The sequence below is a fragment of the Uloborus diversus genome, chromosome 4 (assembly GCF_026930045.1).
Source record: "Uloborus diversus isolate 005 chromosome 4, Udiv.v.3.1, whole genome shotgun sequence".
Taxonomy (NCBI): Eukaryota; Metazoa; Arthropoda; class Arachnida; order Araneae; family Uloboridae; genus Uloborus; species Uloborus diversus.
The window spans coordinates 179,813,515-179,828,308 of record NC_072734.1 but is presented as its reverse complement, the minus strand read 5'-3'; positions in this window follow the sequence as shown (position 1 = coordinate 179,828,308).

Below are 14,794 nucleotides of genomic sequence, written 5' to 3'. Positions count from 1 at the left end.
CACTACTCACAACATATTAACATCGCATATTTCATTTTAACGCATGGAGCTACACACAAAACTGCGTAATCTTATGCGGTTTTTTTTAAATACAACTTAGGCAATTCATTATGAAATTTTTTTCGTATTTCAGTTCTAGTTGTTACTGGAATTGTGTTGAATAATTGTCTAAGTAATGTAAGAAAAGGTGTGACATTAGGGTACGAAGAAAACTAATTTTCAATTTACTGAAATCTACCTTTTTTTTTTTCTTTTTTGAGGTATGGCCCTTTTGCAATGAGAACCTGATTAATTAAAGTCGGAAAAGATAAATGAATAACAATTGAGATAAACAAAAAAAAAATATCAAATGACTGAAAATGCTTCAGAAACTTTTCCGACATGCCATGTTAGGAAATATTGCACTTCAATGTTTATTAAGGTCGTTTGAATTTTTTGGCTAAGATTTTTCAAAATGTAAAATGATTTTTTTTTTTTTTTAAACTTTTGCCGTTTATTCATTTCGTTGATGATTATGTCTTAGATTTTTTTTTCAAAAGTTATTTGTGGCTAATTTTGCTCATACACATTTCTTCAAATTTAGAGAAAATCATTTTATTTTGGAGTCTTTTTCTATTCTCACATCTTTTTGCATTGAAAAAGGTGCTCTCATAGACCCAATCCGCAAGTTTGCAGTTTTTTTTAAATGCAAATTTGCTTTTCAAACGCTGTTGTTCATTTTACTTAAAGAGCAAAATGGTTTATATAATTTCCCTCAAATATCCCAAAGAGAAATAAAACTGAAAAATAATTCTTACTGAGCAGGAATTGATGAATACTGCTTCCTTTGTAGGAAAATGTGCGAAAAAATATTGAAGAATTATTTTATCTGTTTTACTTACAAATGCAGTATGATCATTACTTCTGACATTAAAATTTAAAAAAAAAAGTTTTTCAACCTTTTCATTCATATATCTACTAAACTACTTAATATTTTTCCATTATTTATTTAAAAAAAATAGTGAAAAAACATTAAGTCATTTTCAATTACAAGTACTATGATTTTTGACAGCAATAATGTTTTTATAGGTTTTGCAACCTTTCCTTTTAGATATTTGCTCGGCATACATGTAGACAACGAAACGATAGAAGCCAGCACAATAACAATGTATTTAGACATGACAAGTAAGTGGTTGGAAGAATTTGATATATGTATAACTAGCAAAAATACCCGGCGTTGTCTGGGTCAGTAATAATTATGAGAAAAAATCGTTACTTGCTTTTTTTTTCTGGTTTAAGTGAAAGAATTTAAAACACATCTTTTTGACGTGATTAAAAATAGAGTTTCTTCCTTACCCATAAAAGTAAAATAGCAATAAGTATAAAGAACAAAATAGTATTGATTTAGAAACGAAAGCACTATATTTAAGCATATACAAATTTTCAAAACATTAAATTATTCTTCTCATGTTTAAACAGATTAATCTGTTGATACTTTTTTTTTTAACATGGAGTCTAAAACCTTCTCTGTATTGCTATTGAAGTTGCTCGTAACCCCCTTATACTTCCTTTAGTTATTTTGGGAAATTTCAATCATTGTGGGCTCTTGGTGCGATTTTACCGAATTTGCGGGAATCGTTTTGGGATACCTTCGATGATGCTCCCTCCTTCTTTCCTTACTTTGTAAAACGATATGATATTAATTTTCGTTACAAAAATATTATGGCCAGGTGCTGAGATACTTTTGGTCACCATAAAATGGCGCTAAGAGTTTCATCCGAAATGTTTCCAAAATAAGTAGTAAAATTTGGCGATTGTTTGAAATTGTGCAAAAAGGAAAATTAATGGGAGTTTTTGTGCTGTTTATGAATTTCCCTAATTTAGTTGCTGGATTATTTAACACAGTAAAAAAAGTTTTTTAAAGATTCTTTGATTGGCGATATTTTGTTTACATGGTGAAAGCTGAGAAACATTATGACGTAGTCTTCGGCTTCTAAAACAGCGACGTTGAAAAAAAACTGCCAAATGCATCAGCTACGGAAATCTTTCCGCAAAAATTTTGGCGATCTGCTGGTTGATTGGATAATGAGTTAAGTGTTCAATCAGCGTAAATAAGAATAAAAACCTTTAATTACATTAAAGTTCTGTTTAAATGGAAAATGATCAGACAAATCATATATTATTTGCCAATCTTGTGCAAAAATCTTACTTCAAGATTTGACTTGAGAAAAGCCTTGAACAGTCACGAAAAGCAAAGATGGTCAACAATACAACAATTGTCGCTATTGACAGGGAGTTGAGATGATACCCTAAATACTATATTGTGTTGAGGAAAGCCTTCGAACATGGAACTAAAAAGGTCATAACTCGTTTTTTATTCTACTTAGAAATTTGGAACAGGTGTCATTTTCAGCAGAAAAATCAGAGCTTTCGATGGACATATAATGTAAATATGTGCAAGTATTTTTTCATTCCTATATTAGAGAATTTATACGAAAATTGTATTTTATTGCTCCCCTAAGGAGGTTTTGCCCCCAATAACGGGACGAAAACTACCCTATGTGTCATTCTGATGCATAAGCTATATTATTGTAAAGTTTCATCGAAATCCGTTCAGTAGTTTTTGCGTGAAAGAGTAACAAACATCCATACATCCATACATCCATACATCCATACAGACAAACTTTCGCATATATAATAGTAGTAAGATTGTCTATGCATAATTGTAATATGTATAATTGTATGAGAATTTGATATATGTATATTGTTTGATATATTGCAATTGTCTATGCAATTTGTAGCTTTTCTGAAAATTAGCCCATAATAGTGCTACATGCTTTTAAAATTATTTTATTGTTATTATTTTTGTTATTATTATTATTATTATTATAACTATTATTATTATTATTATTATTATTATTATTATTAGGATTTTTTAAATTTATTTTTCCTTTTCTGAAAAGTACTCTTCAACCACGGATTGCATGGAATTTTCAAACGTCCAGATAAGACGAATCTATGTGAATAAGGGGGAAAAGTAAAAATTTGATGCCGGTATTCCGCTCTTTTGAATGAGACTCTGCTTCTGCAAAAGCTGACATCGCTAAAAAATAATAGGTTCGTCCATTTTCGGTTGTAAAACGGATGTTCGTCTTTCCATACAATCCGTGGTCAGACAGTAATAGTTTATCAAATTCAGTAGAGCATACTGAGTATCGTCAGTTTCATCTTCAAAATAAATATTTTTTTCATTTTTGAAAGTTTAGTCTTGAACATTATATAAAAACTACTCTTCAAATTCAAGCAATTAAAAAAAAAATTGTTGATAACTTCTTTTCAGAAATTCAATTGAAAGAAAAAAAAATCAACTTGAGTGCGCCAAAGACATTAGCAATACAGAAGCCGATAAGATAGAAGGACAAGAAATACATTAGAAAGTTAGAAACCTAAATCATAAAAATAAAAAACACTCAACACACAAGAACGTTATGTGTCGAACCGCTTAAGCAACATTCGGATTGCGTCCGTACGGCACGTGAGCTCCCCTTTTTTTCTCTCTAAAACTAGTTTTTGATCGGCGTTGCCATGACAGCAAGCCGTATTGTACGGGACCCGTCAACGGGACGAGAATCTAGATATCTGACGTCTCTGACGTCCATAGAGTTGGGAGTCGCATTTCATTGGTCTCCACGAGATGAGCGCGCTCTCTCTATTGGGTGAGAGTACTGACATATGCTTTACTCGCGTTCGCAATATATGAAGGCTTCTCCCTTTTGGGAAAAGTAAGTCTGTCCGCTTTACGTGGCGAACGTGATGTGTGGACGCTGTCTGAATTACGCTTTAGCCTTTTCTTGCCTGTCGAAAAATCTATCACATGCCAAAAAGAAACTAGTATGTTGTGGCCATCACGAAACTTTCTTCTATATTTTTCTTTTTTTTTTCTGATCCCTCCCCATGCTTGACGAGGAAGTAATATTCCCAATGAAAACAAAATTACACATGCAAAAACTTGACGACCATCCCAATGTCTGAATTATTGCAAAAGCAAAGCAAAGAGCGAAAATTGAAAGTTATTTTAAAAGCCTTGCTTGAATTAATTACAAATATTTTATTTGTTAACAAACATAAGATGGCAACAGTTAAAAATTTTAAATCATTGAGATAATATTTCCGATCATTTCCATGCAATTAAAATCACGAGAAATACGCAGACGACAATCTATTACGATTTATCTTTCTTATTGTTGCATTAATAAAAATATTTTTTATTCGCAAAAAAAAAAAAAAAAAATCAACACCTCTTGGAGCGATCGGCATCAAAATTGAACCAAAGCCTGTTTACATATGGATTCACATATATTCCAAATTTCAACCAGAACGTAGCATTACTTCTTGAGATAGGGCACTCAAAATGGAAAAAAAGAACGGGTGATTGCGCTACCCCCTTTTTAGCTGTTGACACAAAAATAAAATCAGTTCTTATACCCACTAAGGACTACTTGCCGATAAATTTTTCTTTCATTCCGTTCATTATTTCTTGAGATACAGCAGTCACAATTTACGACAAAAAACGTTCTACAGCTCAACCCCCGTTTGAGTTATTGACACCAAAATTGAATCAGCACCTGTTCCTGTTAATACCAACATATGGATCAAATTTTGTTTGATTCCGCCAGTTACTTCCTGAGGAATAGCAAGCACGCGTAACTCGAAAAACGTCCCATTGCTCCACCCCCCTTGGAGGAATTCGCGCCAAAAACTAATGGGCACAAGTTCACATAAGGGCACATATGTGTACTAAATTTCGTTCGATTTCATGCGGTAGTTTTTGTTGTAGAGCGGCCACAAAAAACTGGTCACACACAGACGTGACACACATACATACACACACACATACATACATACACACACACACATACACACACACACACAGACAGACAGACATTTTCCAAAAATGGTCGAAATGGACTCAGCACACCTCAAAACGTTCGAATCCGTCAAAATTCGAAATTCGAAAATTTGCACGAATCCAATACTTTCTTCTATATATTAGATATAGAAGAAAGTAAAAAGTGAAGTCGAAACAAAATACGAAATAAAATAAATAGAATAATTCTATTTATTTTAATTTATATTTTGTTTTGTTGTTTATTGCTCAGACAAACTTTATTGTTATAGAAAAGCTCCGATTTTTTTTCTCATATAGAATGCGTTTTGTTCTTAGTAAAGAAAAGCGAATAAAGTTTTACTTGTTGTTAATGACAGTTTTAATTTGAGGTATGTAAAATAATTAAGTTTTATCTTTTATAACAACTCTTACATTTAAATCAGTGGGTATTTGCATGTTCTGGTTACCAGTTCTTGTTCGTAAGCTCTATTAAACCGAAATTTTAGCTATTATAAAATTTGCACCTTATGACTTGGTTTCGATATAACACGGTACACATTCCTTGAATTACATTATTTCAAGGTCTCGTATAACACCGTTTCGATATAACACGGTACACATTGACATGATTTATAATATGTACATGATTAATTAGGTTAAAAAATAAGTTAAAAAACCATTTATAAAAAGTCTCGTGTAACACGGTTTCGATGCTACACAGAACGAATTAACCGTGTTATACGAGGGATACCTTTATTACAGAGAAAAAAAATTGCAGAAATCGAAACATAACCGGCTCTTTCAGCTCCGGCACCATCTAAGTGTTCCAAGGGCCTGATTACCGCACAGGCGTACTAGGCCTGGGCCAGTGGTCCCCTCTTCCTAAAGGGCCCCAAATTACTTAAAGATATATGCATAGCATTACAACTGTACGAAAAATACACACATTTTTAAGTCAAAAAATAGTGACTTGTTAATTAGAAATATACTTCCTTGAAGGAGAAATTTTATTCATTCTGTCAGCATAGTGAATTTACCATGTCATAATTACGAAGGGAACTGAAGAAGATTCATAAATTCACATGATAAATGATTTACATAGTTTTGTGACAGACAAAGAGGCCCCAAAAAATGCATTCCGACGGGCCCCCAAACCACCACTGCATTCCAATATATAGAGCCTTCAGGGGGCCTCCAAATTATTGTCGGCCTAGGGCCTAACTCTGACTTAGTCGGGCCCTGAGCGTTCCCACTTTGGCACAGAACACATTTCACATACACCTGTCTCATAGTGTCTTCAGAAAACTTTCCATCACGAAATATGCAAGTTGCATCGCATGAGAAATATTTTTATTGTTTCTAAAAAGAGATGGTATAGTTATGGGTACTCTTTAAGTAGGGGCCCATATTTACACCAACTTCACCTAAGAAAGATGGCTACTATCACATGTAATCGTGCGTGACTAAAGGTCAAAGGTGTGCTCCAAAAAGTCGCTTAAGGTCTCCGCTTTCCAGATATCACTGTGAAATAGTTTTTAACTAAACATAAGAACATGAAACGAAAACAATCTCATACCTCTTAAAAGTTTGCTGTCCGAAAAAACACCAATTCGCACAATAACTCACGCTGCATAACTCGCTACTTGAAAGAATGTTTCCAACTGCTCTCTGCTATCGAAAGTTAGTACAGTGGTGGTAAAAAAAAATTGCATCACCCGCGCCGCAAAGGAGAGGAATATCATCCCGACTGCATTCAACACACAGTCAAGCATCCAGTATCCCAGATGAATTGGGATGTATTTCTGATCCAGGAGTTGGTGGGCTTCACTTCGTGCAAGGAACAGTGAACGCTCGGGTGTATATTGGCATTTTGTGGAGGAGAAATTGCTTCCTCCTATCCGGGATCACTTTACTTCAGTTCCAAACGTCATTTTACAGGATGATTCTGCTCCGTGCCATAGGGCAACACTGGTAAGTAACAATTTAAAAACCTCTATCCTGCCGTTAGACTTAAATTGACATAGAGTTAAGTAATTTTTTTTTTCTCTAAACTCACACGTAAGTTCAGAAATGGAAAAATGAGCATGGGGTCAGCAGTTTGCCTCGGCCCGGAAACAGCCCCGATCTACGTAAACAATTATCGGATTCCTGCTGTTAAATGCTTATTTCATAAGTTTTGCAGAATTTCACACACATTTATCGTTAATCGATCGACCAAAACTTCCCACATAATCCCATTGCTGTGAAAATGCGAGGGTGATGCAATTTTTTTTACCAACACTGTACATACGTTTTTCAGTAATCCTTTTTTTATTACAAATAGGCAAGAAAATAAATTGATATAAATTTATATATTACAGAATCAAGTTTGCTTTTCGACTGTAACTGCGTAAGCTACTTTATAGAGAACTATAAAAACATTGATTAGTGAAGTACCAGAAAATTTCCGATCACAGTTAAAGTGAGATCTCTTCCATGTAACCTAAGACCTACGAAAAAGATGGCGATTGACTTTTCCTAAAGGCTGTAAAAACGAGATTTAATTTTCTGATAAAGAATATCCTTTTCTCAACGATTTCTTCATTGCTGGTGATGAAGGTAAAATAACAAGCTGCGTATTAGGGTAGATGTTTAAAAAGTTATCTGGAAAAAAAAATCTGTTTCGGCAATCCAAAAAATGTTTTTTTTTTAAGAAAAAAACACACGTAGTTGAGCAGAACCCAACCATCAAACGGGCCGATGGGGTTCGGGTCCCCATCCTTAAATTTGATGAGGACAAAAAATTGATATCAGTAAAATTATTTTAACATTATTATCCGAATATATTATAACGTACCAGCGGCTCGCCACGACCTAGTTCGAGTTTAAAAAAAAAACTATCTATCTTAAATAAATATTATAAAGATAATTTTTAATTTGAAAGTTAACAGTAAGGAACATTTTTTTGTTTCGTTTTTATGAGGTTTGAAACTAATTGATTTACCTCGTTTCCTGATCAAGAGAGACTAACATATAATTCCCACTGAACAATACAATCTTCCCCGTTGTGCTACGTACCGTATAGTTGTACGTTTGGGCTTCAGATTTGATAATGGTGATGGCATAAAAAAAATTCTTTGGATATTGTAATCACTTAAATTGGGAATGCAAGGAATATGAGTCAACTGATCTGCTGCTGGTGCTATAAGAACGATACTCGAATCATATTATTCCGAAGTGAATTCAATTAAAGTCCAATTCCACTGCATAGAGTAGAGAAGTTAAAGTTTAGCAATAATATTATTGGAATATTGCCTTTAATTTTAAAAGCAAAAAGAGAAGTCCTGAGGAGTGAAGGGAGTTAAGGCATTCCATATGGATGATGCACAGCCTTGTTGGCAAAAACTATAGCCCTCTCGCACATTCTCGTAAAAAATTTTCGACCAACTGTCTTGGTTCCAAAACAAACATTGAGTATCAAATCATTCAGATAGAATTTCCCAACTCATCTTTTTTGATGCGATATCTTTTTCCAGGTAATTTCCTGTTACTTACTTGTGATAAAAGACGCCAGGAATCTTTACCACCATCTCTTAAACAGGTTCTCATAGCTTTTCTTAAAGTACAGAGACTGAAAAGGGCTCCTATAAAAGGAGACGACTTTAATAAGGCTTGAAGTTTATCTGCACGCGTTCCCTCTAGGCTAGCACAGAAAGAGTTTGATAAAAGTCACTGTCAAATACGAAGGTTATTTTATACCTCTCATAATTTTATCTGAAAATGTTTCGCCTTTTAGGGTTCGATCTACGCCTTATATAGCCGAACGGTGGCTCATCAAACATTCGTCCTACATTATGAGACACCCTATTGAAGAAGTTCTCCCAATTTCCCGTTTTTTTCTTGTTGAACATACGGAGTCTTTCTGGAGGAGATATTCAAAGTATAGTTGAAATGTGGAATGGTTAGTTTTTAAGCCTCTAAGTAAAGTCTCGGCAGTTCAATAAAAAAACTTTCAAAAGCCTGTTGGTTGCTTTTTGGATAGTGTTGAATCCGTTAATTTTTTTCCACTTCCACCGGGTATGCCGATCAACATTAATTTGTGTTCCTGGTTTTCATGTACCAATCATATTTAAATAGAATTGTTTTCGTCGATTTTCTGCAGCAGCGGCAAACAAAAGTTGCCTCTTAAGTTTCCGCTTCATTGACAAATTTTGTCTTTTATTTAAGTTAGACTTTGGTTTATATCGTTTGACATTGAACGACAACCATAGTATTTCTGCTGACGCTCTCCTTGCAATATGTCGTCACAGAGTTTTTTTTAATGTGTGCCATAAAGCAATAGGATCTCAAAGTTGACATAAAAGTTAAAGTAGTTGTAAACACTTCTCTGAGTTTAGAAGCGTGTACTAAGGTTAGTTTACAAGGTTTGTCGTCGTCTATAAGACTAAGTTCTTTGCATGCCGCTTGATAGGTTGGCAGGATCTTTAACTGTCAAACGACTTTAGAGATATGTAGGACCATGAACATGTTCCAAATGAATTCTTACGTGACAAAATTCCGATTGGCTATTAGGATGAATACTGCATATTCTACTAAGAGGTGTGTCCTTCTCAATCTCGGGATACTATTCAACCTTTTATACTCGTTTTCTTCGAAAAACTTGCTTTTTTCACATGCCTTAACTTTTTTTTTCAATTTCTTTTTGATAGGACATTAATAAGCTATATTATTTAAATAAATCGTTTTTAAATGCTTAAATACGGCCATCATGAAGAATAGTTCTCTAATAGTTTTTATTCATTTTTTTCTCTTCTTTGTCAAATTCTTTTCTATCCAATGTTGTTTGTTCGTCGTTGTTTTAACTCTTAACTTTGAGTGTATGGTATTTATGTGCAATTAATCTTTCAGCTTAAAATTTTCTATAAATGTACTTAAGTGAATTCATTAGAAGATTCTTCTCATTTCGATTTTAGTATGAATAAAAGTCCTTATAGGATAGCCCGAAAAGCATGCAAAATTACAACTCTTAGAAACACGAATTATTATTGTCTCTCTACACTATTTGAATTTAAAAACTAATTTGCCCGAAGCTAATCTCAGTTATATTTCATTTAAATAAATTGTGAAGCATAAACATTCTGAGACTCTAAATGGTTTGCAATATACAAGGCCAATAGAATGCTATAAACTTTATTATCTGCATCCTCATTTAAAGGTTATGATGTTTTTTTTTTCCTCTCTCACGTGTTTCCATCCATCAGCATTCGTCTAGAAGAGAACCCTCCAACCATTTTGTCATTGCAGATGCGGAGCAATCGGGGCTCGTTTTACGTTTTTTGTAAGAACAAAACAGTACGAAACAGATACTGGTAGCGAAGACAAACTATTGGTTTTAAAAAATAATATAAATGCATATATGCGTAATTTATAGCCTGTGTCACTCATTAAAAATGCACCTTTCATATAGTGAAAGAATTTTTCAAATTTTTAATTGTTCCGGAGATTACCTTGAACCTTATAACAATACAAAACTCAGCTCTCTCTATCTCTCTCTCTTTTTATAATATTAATATAGATAACCAAATACTCATTATTTTTGAGTCTCAATCAATACTTGCAAAAAGCAAACAAATAAATGAATCAATCAAACGAACCAAACAGAAGTAGATGTCTCATCTTAGGAGAGAGGTCAACAGAGGTTCAAGACCTATTTCAAACTTCATCATAATCAGGCTCTAGAGTTCATCGACATACTTTTTTGATATCTACTTTTTTGACTCTAAGGACTTTGAATTCAAAAAAAGACCGCAACGTTCCTTTTCTCTCTCTCTCTTTTTCTTTCCTTGCAATGTGTCGTAAAGCTTTAAAAAATTAAATTTTAAAAAAATGAGATCAAAGTAGAACATTCTATTCAAAGGAAATAAAGCTCCCAAAAACAGTTTTGAACCAGATATATTCCCAACGAAATTAAACGCTTGGAGCTCAACAATATTAATAGCGCCACTAAGTACTGAAATATATTCAGTCTACAATATTATTTGATGTTTTATCATAATGTTTAATCTATGAACTGCTTTTCTCTTTCTAGATGCAAAATACTTTACCAGCATCGACATCAAGTAACTGTTCTGATTAAAGCTTCTTTCCATATATGTACCCAATATTGTTAGCAAGGTAGACCGGGGCACATTTACGCTGTGCACTTTTTTCAAAACAAACTATAACTGGAGAACCAACTGTCACACCAGATTGATGCTGCTCTCTAGCAAATATCCTCACACATTTTTGAGCATCAGTCGAACTAGTTTTCTTTTTTGCATGTTCTTTTCTGCATGTCTAGCATGCAGAAAGAATAATCTGTTTCCTACCGAGGTCGAGTAAATTTTGAATTGAACGTTTTGAAGCTTATTGTGAATAAATAATACGTAGTTAAGAAGGCACAGATACATAAAAATTAGCAGAATTTTATCCTTTTTTGAGAATTGTATTTGTGTAAACTGAAATGTTGTTAAATTCTTTTGCACGTTAAAAATAAATCCTACCTTCGGGACGGGACAAGTTTACGCGTTGACGTCTGAGCACCTTTATACTCACGTTCTTACTGTGTCTTACTTGACGATTTTGCCCTGACGCTTTTTTCGCTCCGAATTGTCTCAAAACATTTTAGTTTTTTCAGGCTATTTAGTTTTGAAAATCACCATTTAATTTTTTGATTGAAATACAAATTCGTATCTTATAGCTTACAATCATGTAGTGCTGTCTTCGTGTCCCTTCAGCTTTTACTTAATACACAATTCGGACTGTAATAAACTTGGTTTATTTTAACGATGGTAAGACATTATGTTCAAAAGACTAACAGAACCACGTTAGGTGTCAAAATAAATGTGCGAAAACGTGCCGGGGCACGTTTATGCAATCGGCCTATGCTCAAAAATAATTTTTTTAAACGGTTAAAAACACAAACTGAACAACAACCGAATATACCAATTTGACTGCTTCATAAAACCGCCATGTCTAAAATTTCCTAAATTAAAACATAAAATTTAGAAAATTCATTGAAAAAAATCCGCGTAAACGTGCCCCGGTCTACCCTGTATAATTTATTCCAAATGTTATCTTAATATTTCTGTACATCCAAATAATTTGTTTACGCTTTCAGTTTTAAGTTTATTTCCGCACTTTGTATGAACCTGCTATTTCCGTGCTGCACGAAAATTCAGCATATAATGGATGGCTGTCCTTCCCACAGTACTTCAGGCACGATGCAGACAGAAATGATTTTATTCTCATTTCATGTACACATAGAAATTTTCGAGCTTAACCAGGAGTTAAGAATAAAATTAACCCATAGAAAAACAAAGTTTTTTTTTTTTTTTTTTTTTTTGTGTGTGTGATTCATTTGCTTTTAAGTTACCTGTAGAGAAACAAATACAGTGGTGGACAAAATTATAGACTCAATTTTTTTTTATTTTGTTTCAATTACAACATGACTCAGTTTAAATTATTTTCATTGAAGTAAAGATGAATAGTTGAAGAAATAGTTCTAAAATTAGTACATCTTATCAGTTAAATTAAAAAATTCATAAAATAAGAAAATTTGCAAATTTAATATTTTATCATTACGTGAAACCTGGACAAAAGTATAAAATCAAAGGTAAAAAATCCAGGATTACGAGAAAGTTTCGTTCGAAAATGTTAATTTAACGCCATAGAATGAATAAATGTGGCCATCAGTGATTGCTAAAAGTTTTGTTTTTGGAAATTTATGAGAAACATAGAAATGCACCGCTGGACAAAATTATAAACTCTTTTTTTTTTTTTTTTTCATTTTTTCAATCATAATTTAACTCAGTTAAAAAAATTTTTGTTCCAGTAAAGATAAATAACTCTCTCAGCATGGTAAAACAGGATTGGCATTTCTTAATGGAAGACAGAACGCTGAAGATTACCAATTAATACTGGAAGATCGTCTCTTACCTTTTGCTCGTCTGATTCCTGTAGGTAACTGGTTATTTCAGCAAGATAACGCGAGTGTACACACAGCGAAAAGTACAAAAGAATGGTTCAAGCGCTGGGGTATCAAAGTTATCAAATGGCCAGCTCGTAGTCTGGATCTTAATCCGATTGAAAATCTTTGGGGGACTACGGCTCGCAAAGTTTATCATGATCGGCACCAGTACCAAACCACAGAGGAATTAAAAAGGGCAATACTTTCAGCATGGAACCATATGCCACTGCAGCTGTTGGAAACTCTTGTGAAATCTACATGCCCAGCTGCATATTCGAAATAATTCGGAAAACTGGGGGCCCAACTCGTTTTTAAAAGTTTGTATTTACACTAATGGCTAGATTTAATGAAGTGTTAATTTTTAAAACATTTCAAATATTGTTTTTTTTTTTTCAATTTGTCTATGTAAATAGCAATATTACATTTTCCTACATCTATGCATTTGTTTTACTGAAGTAATTGCAAATGTAACTTAATTAAACTCAAAAAAAAAATTGTCAGCTTATAATTGTGTTTATGCAGCATTGTGAGTTTGTAATTCAGCATTGGTTCATTTTTGGTTATTAAATGATTAAGTATTTGAATAAAATTCTACCAAACTTCAGAGTTTCTTACTTTTGAGTTGATACTTTTGTCCAGGTTTCATATATTATAAAGATATTAAAGTTGAGATTTTTTTTATTAAATTATTTATTTTATAAAGTTTATGAGTTATACTGAATTTAGGACCATGTAGTCAGTTATTTATCTTTACTGGAACAAAAAATTTTTAACTGAGTTAAATTATGATTGAAAAAATGAAAAAAAAAATGAGTTTATAATTTTGTCCAGCGGTGCACTTATATGTTTCTCATTAATTTCCAAAAACAAAACTTTTAGGAATCACTGATCGCAACATTTATTCATTCTATGGCGTTAAATTAACATTTTAGAACGAAACTTTCTCGTAATCCTAGATTTTTTACCTCTGAGTTTTTACTTTTTTCCAGGTTTCACGTAATAATAAAATATTAAATTTGCAAATTTTCTAATTTTATGAATTTTTTAATTTAATTGATAAGATGTACTAATTTTAGAACTATTTCTTCAACAATTCATCTTTACTTCAATGAAGATAGTTTAAACTGAGTCATGTTGTAATTGAAACAAAAGAAAAGAAATTGAGTCTGTAATTTTGTCCACCACTGTATCACCTTTTAACGAAGGCTGTTATGAGAGAAATGAGATCTTAAAAGAATCCACAAAACACTTTTTATTCCAGAATTTAAAAAAAAAATATTTAGTGAGAAAAAATTCTAACGAAGATATCACTTTATTTAAAAAACTGGTTAAAAAAGTAATATTCAAAACGATGATATGTCGTAGTAAACAAAAGCGCAGAAACTATCGAAATTCTGCTTCCAAGATAACACACTTGACTCCTTGGAAAAAGAACTATAAATTTAAGATCTTCTGAAATTCTGGTGACAAAATTTATTTTATCAAATAAAAACTTTCATCATTTCAAAGAAGATACATCGATGAAATTCTTTGAAAGAAGCAAAAGCTTTTCAAAAATTAATAAAAAGGAAATTCAATTTCTAGACGAGAGAGGTAACGAATTGCAGCACGTCAAAGATAATAAAGAATCATGATTGTTTTCCCTTAGAAAATGCTGTAACGGTGTTGAACTTGTTGAACATGATAAGAACAAAATTTAACTCCAACAAGCGAGCAATGATTCTCAACTTCTTTGTAGAAAATAAGGAAGATATTCAATTTCTGAATGACTGTGTAATACGTATTAATAAATTTGGGTCTACAAGATAAAAGAGAAAGTTCTGTTTTAAATGAAACAACTAACGAATTACAGATCTTTGAAGAAAGGGATTGGTCATGTTTAACTGTGTGCCACTGTAAGATATCTGTATGTCGAGTTTTGTGCATAGAAAATGAGAAAA